This window comes from Perissodus microlepis, chromosome 9 (genome assembly GCF_051167445.1).
Source record: "Perissodus microlepis isolate ML-2025 ecotype Zambia chromosome 9, ASM5116744v1, whole genome shotgun sequence".
Classification (NCBI taxonomy): domain Eukaryota; kingdom Metazoa; phylum Chordata; class Actinopteri; order Cichliformes; family Cichlidae; genus Perissodus; species Perissodus microlepis.
Genome location: NC_140469.1, coordinates 11,789,449 through 11,800,873, shown reverse-complemented (window position 1 = coordinate 11,800,873; position 11,425 = coordinate 11,789,449).

Genomic DNA, 11,425 nt, shown 5'->3' with positions numbered 1-11,425 from the left:
AAAATCATGTTTTTCTTGAAGGATGCAGACTTCTTCCTGTACCACTGCTTGAAGAAGGTGTCTTCCAGAAACTGGCAGTAGGACTGGGAGTTGAGCTTGACTCCATCCTCAACCCGAAAAGGCCCCACAAGCTCATCTTTGATGATACCAGCCCAAACCAGTACTCCACCTCCACCTTGCTGGCGTCTGAGTCGGACTGGAGCTCTCTGCCCTTTACCAATCCAGCCACGGGCCCATCCATCTGGCCCATCAAGACTCACTCTCATTTCATCAGTCCACAAAACCTTAGAAAAATCAGTCTTGAGATATTTCTTGGCCCAGTCTTGACGTTTCAGCTTGTGTGTCTTGTTCAGTGGTGGTCGTCTTTCAGCCTTTCTTACCTTGGCCATGTCTCTGAGTATTGCACACCTTGTGCTTTTGGGCACTCCAGTGATGTTGCAGCTCTGAAATATGGCCAAACTGGTGGCAAGTGGCATCTTGGCAGCTGCACGCTTGACTTTTCTCAGTTCATGGGCAGTTATTTGGCGCCTTGGTTTTTCCACACGCTTCTTGCGACCCTGTTGACTATTTTGAATGAAACGCTTGATTGTTCGATGATCACGCTTCAGAAGCTTTGCAATTTTGAGACTGCTGCATCCCTCTGCAAGATATCTCACTATTTTTGACTTTTCTGAGCCTGTCAAGTCCTTCTTTTGACCCATTTTGCCAAAGGAAAGGAAGTTGCCTAATAATTATGCACACCTGATATAGGGTGTTGATGTCATTAGACCACACCCCTTCTCATTACAGAGATGCACATCACCTAATATGCTTAATTGGTAGTAGGCTTTCGAGACTATACAGCTTGGAGTAAGACAACATGCATGAAGAGGATGATGTGGACAAAATACTCATTTGCCTAATAATTCTGCACTCCCTGTAATAGAGTAGTAAATACTTTACCGGGTTACCTACACCACTGGGGCGTGGAATGTCCACTAGTGACCAGTTGTCAGATAAAAAGAGATGTGAAAAGAGCAAATCACATTATATGTGGACATAAATTAAGGATTTGACAGGATCCATTCATTAACTATATGCTAACAAAGCTAATTAATAATTGTCAATAATAATTCTGCTAATAGCAATTGACACTCCACAAATGTTTACCAGAATAACAAACTCAAGGCTCCAAAACAAATGTGTAGCATCATAATAGCTACATCCATCTTTTACAATCTATGGTCTAAAAGTAGCACCTCTAGGTTTCCTTAGCAACCATAAAGTTACAATGCAAAGTTTCCTAGCACTTGGAAAAGTGGCCAGGAAGTCACTTGCATATATGTGGTTGTTTAGAGTTGCTGATAACATTAAACTAAACATGGGCTACTGCCTGCTGGCCATAGCTTAATTTTATAATGTAGAGATAACACAAGAGACACAAGATCACACTTCTCATGTCACTCCGATCAAGGACAAAAAAAAGGCTTTTTTTAGTGTAACTCGACTTTTTTTAAAGGTGAGACCGTTACACCAACCGTGTGTTGATAGCTCTGCCTACTAAATCTGAAAAATGTAATTGTTAGCAACTAGAAACCTGGCTTAAAGAAAGAAAACATAAAGGTTAAAGAGCAACATTTAAACCCTACAACAGAGACAAAGCAAACAAGGGCAGAGATAATGAGAATGGCACAGAAGAGGGAGGAACAAAGGGGAAGCAACAGGAAGACAGAGAAAAGATGGAAGGGAAAGTAACCAAGAAGGGAAGACTGGTCCCTGGCCTGTAGATCAAAGCAGGAAGGGGAGCAGGAGCTCCAAGCTGGTCGTCCCAGCACCTGCTGCTTTGCTACAGCCAAGTCAAACACATTATTCCAGCAGAGGCACTGCTTAATGGCTTCTGTGGAGGGACCTTTACCCGGTCCATGACTACCTCTGCAGACGCATCAAAGCACATGCTGCGCTGACACACGGGCAGAAATACACCAAGGCTTCCTAAAAGTCATTCATACTCACTGCTTATGCAGGGTGACACATCCAGGAGCGCGCAGACACAACTTTCCTACGTGCGTTTCATCCAATCATTTTTATTGCACATTTGCTTGAATTATGGACAAATCCGCTCACCTGTCAGAATCATAACTTTCATGAAGTTCCCATGGAATTTATGTGCATACAGCCCCACGTTTACAGTGTAACATCATCACCTGGTTCAGCCATTGCGACCCCATCTTCCCACTCTAACTCAGCACTCTATTAAGGTGACCGAGGTTATAGCTGGACCTGAGTCAACACTGAGCAGAGAACAAATCATCTCTAGAAAAACAGTAAACATCTGTTTTGTGACTTGGCCACCTCTCACTGGCAATGACAGCCTGACCTCAAAGGCTGGGCCCCTTTTACATTTTCCATGAGAGCAAGCAGTAGTACAAGTAAGTGGGTGACAGCATCTGTAATTTTTTTTTTAAAGTGGGGAAAAATAAAAACAAACCTTGATGCAATGAAGGAGGGGGCGCGGGAGCTCTTAAAGTGTCTTGCAGCATGTCCAAAGAGAATAAAACCACAGACAGTCTTTATATACGGCTTTTGCTGAGGCAAACTGTAGCCTCTCTGGTTATTGATGACATTTATGGCTCACCTCATATGAAATACTGTCTGCTGAAGTATCAGTCTACTTTCCCTGTAACTTTAAGCCTTCCTGGCAGCTTCTTGATTTGTAAGTTGTCAATGATGCCTGCGTACACCACACATGTAACAACAGCCACTTTTCTTCTCTTGGAATCAAATCATATGTCGCTTTCTTCTGATCCTTCAAAGGAAGCCCCATTTTCAGCTTCAAACCCTTGGTCCAGCCACAAAGCACATATGGAGCAGGTAGTAATTCAGTATCTTGCTCAAGGACACTTTGGATGTATGTGTATGCTTCACAAAAGACTGTTTTTGTTTATGCTAAAATATTTTGATAATGAGAATTATTGATTAACTGGACATAAAACACGCAAAAACGGGTTTCCAGAAGCATCGTTGGTAACACTGATCGACTAACTGAACCGCTAAGATGTCTAGGATGTCCATAAATCCCAATTTTCTTTTCTCCTCTTCTCTCATATTCCTTGCTCTCTTCTGTTTCTTTTTTTCTCTGCTGCACCTCAACTCCCTCACTCCCTGGTCAGTATATCCTGATGGCTTTACCAGAAGGAAGTGGGGCCTTTACAGAAAGGCTGTGAACCAAGAAGTGTCTGTAAAAGGCAGCCTCCTAGTCGAGTTTGGTCCCGTCATCACCTGCGATATCGCACCTCATGTGACAGGTATAAATATTCATCAAAGTGCGGAGCTGTGTAGGTTCTTTCACCAGTTCAGACACTTTTTCAAATTAATCCAAGCTAGGAAAAAGCAACAGTCCAAACTACAACTGTATTGCGATCGGTGTGGGCAAAATTAGCAGCATTTACACAGAATTGGAAATGACGAGTTTTTGTTGGGTTTAGTCTAGGTTTACTCTGTCTAACTCCTCCCTTTATGACTGCGTAGGGACTGATCATGTTTACGGGGCAGCTGATTTTGAAGCATGTTAATGGCAAAATCTGACAGAAAGCAAGAATGCTGGTCATGTGTCTGTGCATTGCACACATGCAGAGATTCAAATTTTACAATAAGGTACCCAGAGTCAGATCTCCATCCTTTCTCTAATATAAAATTCATATTTAGAAGACTACAAAAGGACAAGTCCTCACAAATTTTCAATGGATGTACTTGAGGAGTTTTATTTATATATTGCCAAATCATAACAACAGTTGCTTCAAGGCGCTTAATATTTTAAGGTAAAGACCCTACATTAATACAAAGAAAACCCCAACAATCATATGACCCCTATGAGCAAGCGCTTTGGTGACAGAGGGAAGGAAAAACTCTCTTTTAACAGGAAGAAACCTCTAGCAGAACTAGACTCAGGGAGGGGCGGGGCCATCTGCTTCAACTGGTTGGGTGTGAGGGGAGGAAGAGAGGACAAAGACATGCAGTGTCTCTATTCTGAGCCATAATAAATATGATTGATCAGACTACTTATGATGTCATAGGTAACAGTTAGATGTTTAGCTGTGTATCGCTCACCACAATAGCGTAGCATGTTGTCTTCCTAGCAATTGCTAAATGAAGTAGCCGAGGCTGGAAAGCATTACATTCATTTTGTTGTTGTTTTGCAGTAACCCAGAACTTTAGAGAAATAAAAGTTTTAAAGGATCAACATAATTCATAGTAACCCGTCCAATTGTCCAGACATTAGAAGCGGCTGTGGTTCAGGTGATATACTGGATCATCTATGTCAGAATTAATAATTTAAGATTGTCATTTATGCTTAGAAACATATAATCATTTGTATGCTTTTAAAAATCATATCCTTATTTGGTCTGATAAGATTCTGTGTGCACTTGTGTACCATGAGATGAGAGGAAGCAGTCTCGATGTTATAATTCTATTAAAGCTTTTGAAACCAGACTGTTCCGTTTTCTTAAAGGTTCGAGAGGTCACACCTTTAAATATGTATTTGAGACATTGACCTATTGCAGGTTCCTGTTCTTATAGTTTAGCAAGATGCTTACTTCTGCTTGGCTGCATACAGTTTAGGTTCATTGAAAGGTTGTGTGTCTATGTATAGTATGGCTGGAAACACACACACACACACACACACACACAGAATACAGACACTGATGTTGTTCAGAGATGCCTGCTTAAGAATGTCACGTGTATTTGTAATTGCATATTCATGAATGATTGCTTGCTGACAATAAAAAGGGCTGTAGCGAAGGAATCAGTTGAAGTTGGTTGAGTTCAGGTGAATCTTTTCCTCAACTTTGACTGACTTCCCTCGCGAGCCACAAAGACAAAGAGCTCTGTCTTGCCTTGTTTTGTTGTGCAGTTAGTTGGTCTCGTGTTCCAGCGGGGTTTGTGCCTAGATAAAACCAACAATCCAGTTCTGGACCTCTGCAGTCCACATCCTTTATCCTTTATCAAAATAATGAACCCCATGAATGTGTGTGTGATTACTGATTGGAAAGGTGCCATTTCACCTTAAAGTGTTGGGTCGTTTCACTAACAGAGCAGCATTGAGCTAAAAAACTGAATCAGTCTGAAGCTTTGGCTAAAACTGGTCATAAGAAGATTTTTACAGTAGTCCACTCTGTGTTCTTGGCTTTTCTCAATGAATTAATTTGTTGGTTTGTTCCTATATCATTTTGTGATAGCTGTGCAGCTCCACATCATGCTATTGTTAAGGTGAAATGAGCTCCTTTTTATTGTTTTATGTCAGTCAGTATCCAACCTTTGCACAGCTTCTGTGTGGAGTTTCCAAAAGAGAGAAAACAGCTAGCCCTGTAAGGTCACAGGCAAATGATAGTATTTCCAGGCTGTAGATTCCTCATGAGGCCTGGCACGCCTTTAGTCATCCGCCTGGATCCAGCAGAGAGCAGCAGAACATAAAAACACTTTGCATAGAGAGGGCGTTGTCATGGCAATCCACAACCACCACAGCCTCTCAGCCTCCTCTATCCTTTTATACGATTTCTTTCTTTCCATTTTCTTTGCTTTCTTTCTTTTGTTCACCTCTGACCTTCTTTTATGTCCTCCTCGCCCCCTTTTCAGCCACCCAGATGAAAAGTCAAGGTGCTTTCTGATTTCCAACTTTAATCTTTTTTTGTTTTTTACTGGAAGTCCTCCAATCATGTGGGAAAGCCCTTTCCCAACTGTTTTCTTTTCCAGCACAGGTGCGTGCTGCATGGGTTTAAGCATAAGCTGTCTGCAAATGACATTGGTTCCCCTCTGTTGGTAACATCCTGTGTCCCGGATATAATACGGCCATGAGTCTCGGTCTTCCTAATGGAAACACTTCTGGCTTTGGATTGCATCAGGTTCAGTAGTGGGAAGACAATGCTTTAAGCATTTTTACAGAAAGAGTGAGTGTCCAGAGAGGTAATTCCCATATGTTTATATGACAGAATTAGATTTGGTCAGAAATAGACTCTGAAATGTTCCAGAAAGTCTTCTTAAAGGGTTTCTCAGTGTTTCCCTTGGCACTGGTGAAAAGCAGACCCCAGTTTGGAACAGAAAGACAGTATACACTCGCCAACCACATCACTGGATTCAACTGCTCGTTAACACAAATGTCCAGTCGGCCAATCACATGGCAGTACCCCACTGCATTGAGGCATGTAAACATGGTCAAGACTACCTGTGAAGTTCACACTGAGCATTAGGAGGAAGAAAGGTGATTTAAGGGACTTTGAATGTGGCATGGTTGTTGGACAATGCCTTGTTGATGTCAGAGGAGGATCTCGAGACAGCTTCATACCAATAGGTAGGAAAAAGAAACTCCAACAACAAGGTATGCAGAAGAGCGTCTCTGAATGCAAGAGACATTAAACATTAAAGTAGATGGGCAACAGCAGCAGAAGACTACACTTGGTGCCCTTCCTGTCAGCTAAGAACAGGTATGGAAAACGTTGTCTGGTCTGATAAATCTCCATTTCTGCTGTAACATTTGGACAGTAGAGTCAAAATTTAGTATAAACCACATGAAGGCATGGATCCATCATTCCTTGTATCAGCAGTTCAGGCTGCAAGTGGTGTAACAGTGTGAGGGATTTTTTCTTGGCCCACTTTGGGCCTCTTGGTTCCAAATGAGCTTCATTTAAACACCACAGCCTGCCTGCGTATTGTTGCTGACCATGTCCATCCCTTTATGACCACAGTGTACTATTTACTAAAGGACCAAGCTCAAATCATCTCAAACTGGTTTCTTGAACATCACAGTGAGTTCGCTGTACTCACGAGTCATTCAATCTCAATCCAGCAGATTACTTTTGGGATGTTTTCAGCACTACTTTGAATCTGTGCAAAGAATTAAGGCAGTTCTGAAGGTAAAAGGTGGTTAGAAATCAGGGCCAGTAGTGTGTTTGTAGTTTATAGGATATATTGATCATCATTTCACCATGCTGACTTTTATCTACAAGCAAGCCTGAGACAAAGACTGCGATTATGACAGGAAAAGAATCTGGTGTCCTCTCTAAGGCCTGTGCCTGACCAGCCTGTATTTAAAAACTGATTTTCCTTTGGTGTAGAAAAGTCTCAAGTCCCCTGCCTTGAGTTCTTTCTCGCTCGTTAAACTTTGGGGCTGGTACAAAACGTAACTGTGGCATAAACAACTTTAAGTTCACACATGCAGCTTCTTTCAGTCACTTTTCACCCCGTTCACCACCTGCTGACTCTTTCACTCTCAGCCACCAACTTCAGGCAAATTAAGAGAATAAACAGAGTGTCCTTGGGTCCCCAGAGTCTATTCATCTTTCTTTTTCCCATTACACCACGCTATGGCTGGCCTGGCAAGGTGCCTAGCAATCAACAATGGGTAACCAGCAGACACCCGCAAGTATGTGGCCTCCACTACAGCGGGATAAATGTAAAATATGTCGGCGCTAATTTGGTCATATTTACCACGGCTATATGACATGTTGAGATTAAATAGTGATGTGTGGTTGCTGGCTTGCCCTGGTAACAATAGAAGCCCCTTTGGGAGAGTCCAACCTGCACATAGAGGTTATTTATCATGTGTACAAGTCAAGGAAAATAACCTCATATATCATTTTTTACTTTAAATTAACCATAGAGGCATTTGCGTTTCACTGAGTGAGCAACAGCTGGGACGTAAGCAAGAGCAAGCGAGAGCTGTGGGTCAAGGCCATATTTTGATAAAACAGCTCAAAAAAACTTTAGTGGGTGGGAGTTCTCATTCTGCCAACACCTTGGTGTTAGTACAGCAGACTAACTCACAGAAGGAATCTGATCGGAGCAATCATAACAGACTAACAGGAAACATGAAAGCGTTTAGGATGGCAGCTCGCTGTGTGCGCCCAATCAGTAGCACACGAGGCTGCAGAGCGTCTTTCTTTTAAGAAAGAGTTTGACATTTAGTGTAATTTGCCTGTTTGTTCTTATGCCAGAAGTTCAGAGAGAAGATTGATACTCACGTCTATGGAAAGACATCCCTTGCCATGACAAGTAAATGCAGGGGGTACTTTTACTGTGAAGGGATAGATTTAAACCCAACCCACAATATTTTGCTAACCCAGCAGTGTTTGCTATCTAAGCCTAACTACACAGTGAGTTAAAGCAAGTAAAGCTCCCAGAACAGGAAACAAACTGCGACCTTGATGCATTTTATGAACCTGGATCTCGCCTATATTGCTGCCAACTGCTGCTTTATAAAAAAGGTGCAATCAAAACGTTTTTCCTATAAAAAGATAACAACGTGCATTTCCTACCCCCCTTCAAGGTTGTGTCCTTGGGAGGTAAAACACTGCTTCCAGTACTCCTGCTGCATTTCAATCACTGCCAATATATACAGGGTGTGATAGAAGGCAACAGGAAAAATCAAAACTGTTTTTATTCTGGGGAAACATTTGTTATATAGATATAGGTTAGTTCTGCTGCTGTTGTGCATTTTAAAGTGGGGGTCTACAGAGACTTGCTTTTAGAACCAGCCCAAGTGGCCAACAGAGGAACTGCAGTTATCTTTGTTTTTGAGCCGGAGAGCTTTCAGGTCATGTAAGTGCAAACCTGCAGTGGTCTCCTCTCAAAAAGGATGCAGCTGTCGGCAGACTGCTGACTCTTTGAATTTATCTGTTTTCTCTTTCTAAGGTAAGATATCTCCCACATGTCTTCAAAAAGATAGCCTAGTATATTTTTTACGGCCAGAGGTGAAAGATCGCCTCATGTCTGTCTTGAGGTCAGCGTACAAATCCTCCTGGGCAACGAGGTCGGCTACAAGTATGTGGCTTCTTCTTTCAGCGGATGTACTCCCTGTGGACAGAATAATCCTGTGTGTGTGTGTGTATTATGGGTGTTTAAAAGCTGGAAGTTCAATCATTGTCTTGGGAAATTACAGGAAAATCTCCTGCCACTGGCTGATTTTAAAGTACTGTCACACACACTCATACAGAGCACTTCATAAACACCTCAGCCTGAACTTATATCTAAGTTCAGCTGTGCATGGCCGGATCATTTTCACCCATAGTAGACCATCTGAAAGAGCTCTGTCTCGCAGGCGACACCTCTGTCTGTTTCCATGCTGTGACCTTTTTGTTCCTTTTTCCATTTTTACTGTTGTCCAGATGAAAAGTTGGTGGTGAGGTGAGGTGATTAAAGAGAAATACTGTTAATATGAAGGTTGTCTCCATTTGGTTTTCATGAAATCATGACTATAATAAAAGATGGGAGGACTTTCCAAAGAGCTGTCAGTTCACAGAGCCAGCAGGTACTTTCTACTCTGGGAACAGACACACGCAAGCAGCCTCCACCGTGGGAATATATGCATGATTTATATCCACTGTGGCCATTACGCAAGGCTGCAGCCCCCACGGGACGAGCTATTTAACCAGTGTAAAAAATTGGATTAATTATGTTTGCTTAAAATGTTCTCACTTTAAAACATCATTTCCAGTGATGAGGAGGAGGCAACTCTGACTCATATCTGACCATCGGTGCAGAACACCAACAGTCTGTATGCCATCTGAACCAGCAGCGATTTGACACCAGAGATGCATTTTTTTTTTAACAGCAAAAGCAAAAATATTAACTTTTAATGTGGTCTGTTTTCACAATATTTCATTTTTTCATGGATGTCTTCTAGATTTACACCCCTGGGCATTAAGAGAGCAGCCTGTCTTTTCAAGAAAGAGAGCCTCAGGTGTGAAGGAAACTTCTGCTGCCAGCCAAGGTAGAGCAGTCAACCCGAACTTACTGGACCATTTGTAATTAGGGCTGCCACAAACGATTATTTTGATAGTCGACTAGTCACCGATTATTTTTGCGATTAGTCGACTAATCAGATCATGCATCCATTGGACGTACAACGTACAGCTTGTTGCACCAGCATGCATCTGCTCTTATATAACTATAATTAGCTTACAGCTTTAAGTGTTTAAACTAAAAATAAAGACAAGATGACAGTTTATTAAATTTAATGAAGTTTGCAGATTGTTTCGGTGAAGTTTAATAAACTCCTTGCTATCTAAAATATATCAGGACACTGGAGTATATTCTCGAGCATCTGGCACTTCTGATAATCAGTTGTCTGCTTGACTTTTATTCAGCTGTGTAAAAACTATAACTTTAATCTCAGCCAAACCGATTTACTCAGGAACAAATAAAACACTAAAAAAAGCCAAACAATATCATTTTTAAGTTATCTAAGTGACTTATATATAATGTTTAACCTGAGTAGCGAAAGACAGCGGTGGGTTTGAAAACGATTTGCTGGGAGTCCGGTGTTCTCACGGGCTCTAGTGAGCCTTGCCCCCGACTAGCTATCGAGCTGGTGGGTAACAGACGTCTCCGAAAACGTAGGAGCGCTTTTGAAAATATGTGGTGTCTTGATAAACTGAGCAGGTATTTGATGTTTACACAGCTACATTCTCGCCTGGAAATATGTTAAACGTTTATTTTGTGACCCAGAAAGAATAATAAGAGTAATATTAAAACTAACTAGCTGCCGCCATTGTTGACAACTGAGCAGGGCGCTATGGATTCTGGGACACAGCTTCTTCTTCTTCTTCTGGGTTTAACGGCAGCTGGCATCCTTGTACATGCAGTGCTGCCATCTTCTGTTTCAGTCCGTTATTACACTCTTAAATCCTGCTACTTATTCCTGCATCTTTTGGGATCTTACAAAGCCTCAAACGAGGCGTCGACTATTAAATTAGTCGTGGACGATTTTAATAGTCGACGTAATCGTGACTAGTCGACTAATCGTGGCAGCCCTATTTGTAATAGACCAATTTGGCTTTTCCTTACACTAGCAGAGGCGGAACAAACTCTCCTGAATGTCTCAAATTTGATTTTTCTACATGACTTTCCTCTAACATTTAAAATTTTAACTTCACATTTATCATCTTAAATTTGCTGTTGAAGTGTTAGTGAAGTCCATAAAGTGCTGCATATGTTGATCCAAAATGTAAAAACATATACGGGGATTTAATGAAGCTACACTCTCTGGACACTCTTATTAGGTACACCCTGCTAGTACTGGAGCCTCTTTTGCCTTAGTTGTTCATGGTACAGATTCATCCAAGCGCTGAAAACATTCCTCAGATACTTTGATCCATGGATCCAAACCAAAAATAGTCCCCAACCATTGTTACAAGGTAAGAGGATCCATGTTGTTTACACCAAATTCTGACCCTATCATCCAAATGTTACAGCAGAAATCGAGAGTGATCAGACCAGGCAGCATTTTCCAGTCTTCTATTGTCCAGCTTTGGTGAGCCTGTGTGAACTGTAATCTGATTCCTGTTCTTAGCGGACAGGAGAGACACCCAGTGTGGTCTTCTGCTGGTGTAGCTCATCTGCTTCAAGGTTCAACATGTCATTCCTTTGAAATGCTCTTCTGCATTCTTTGGTT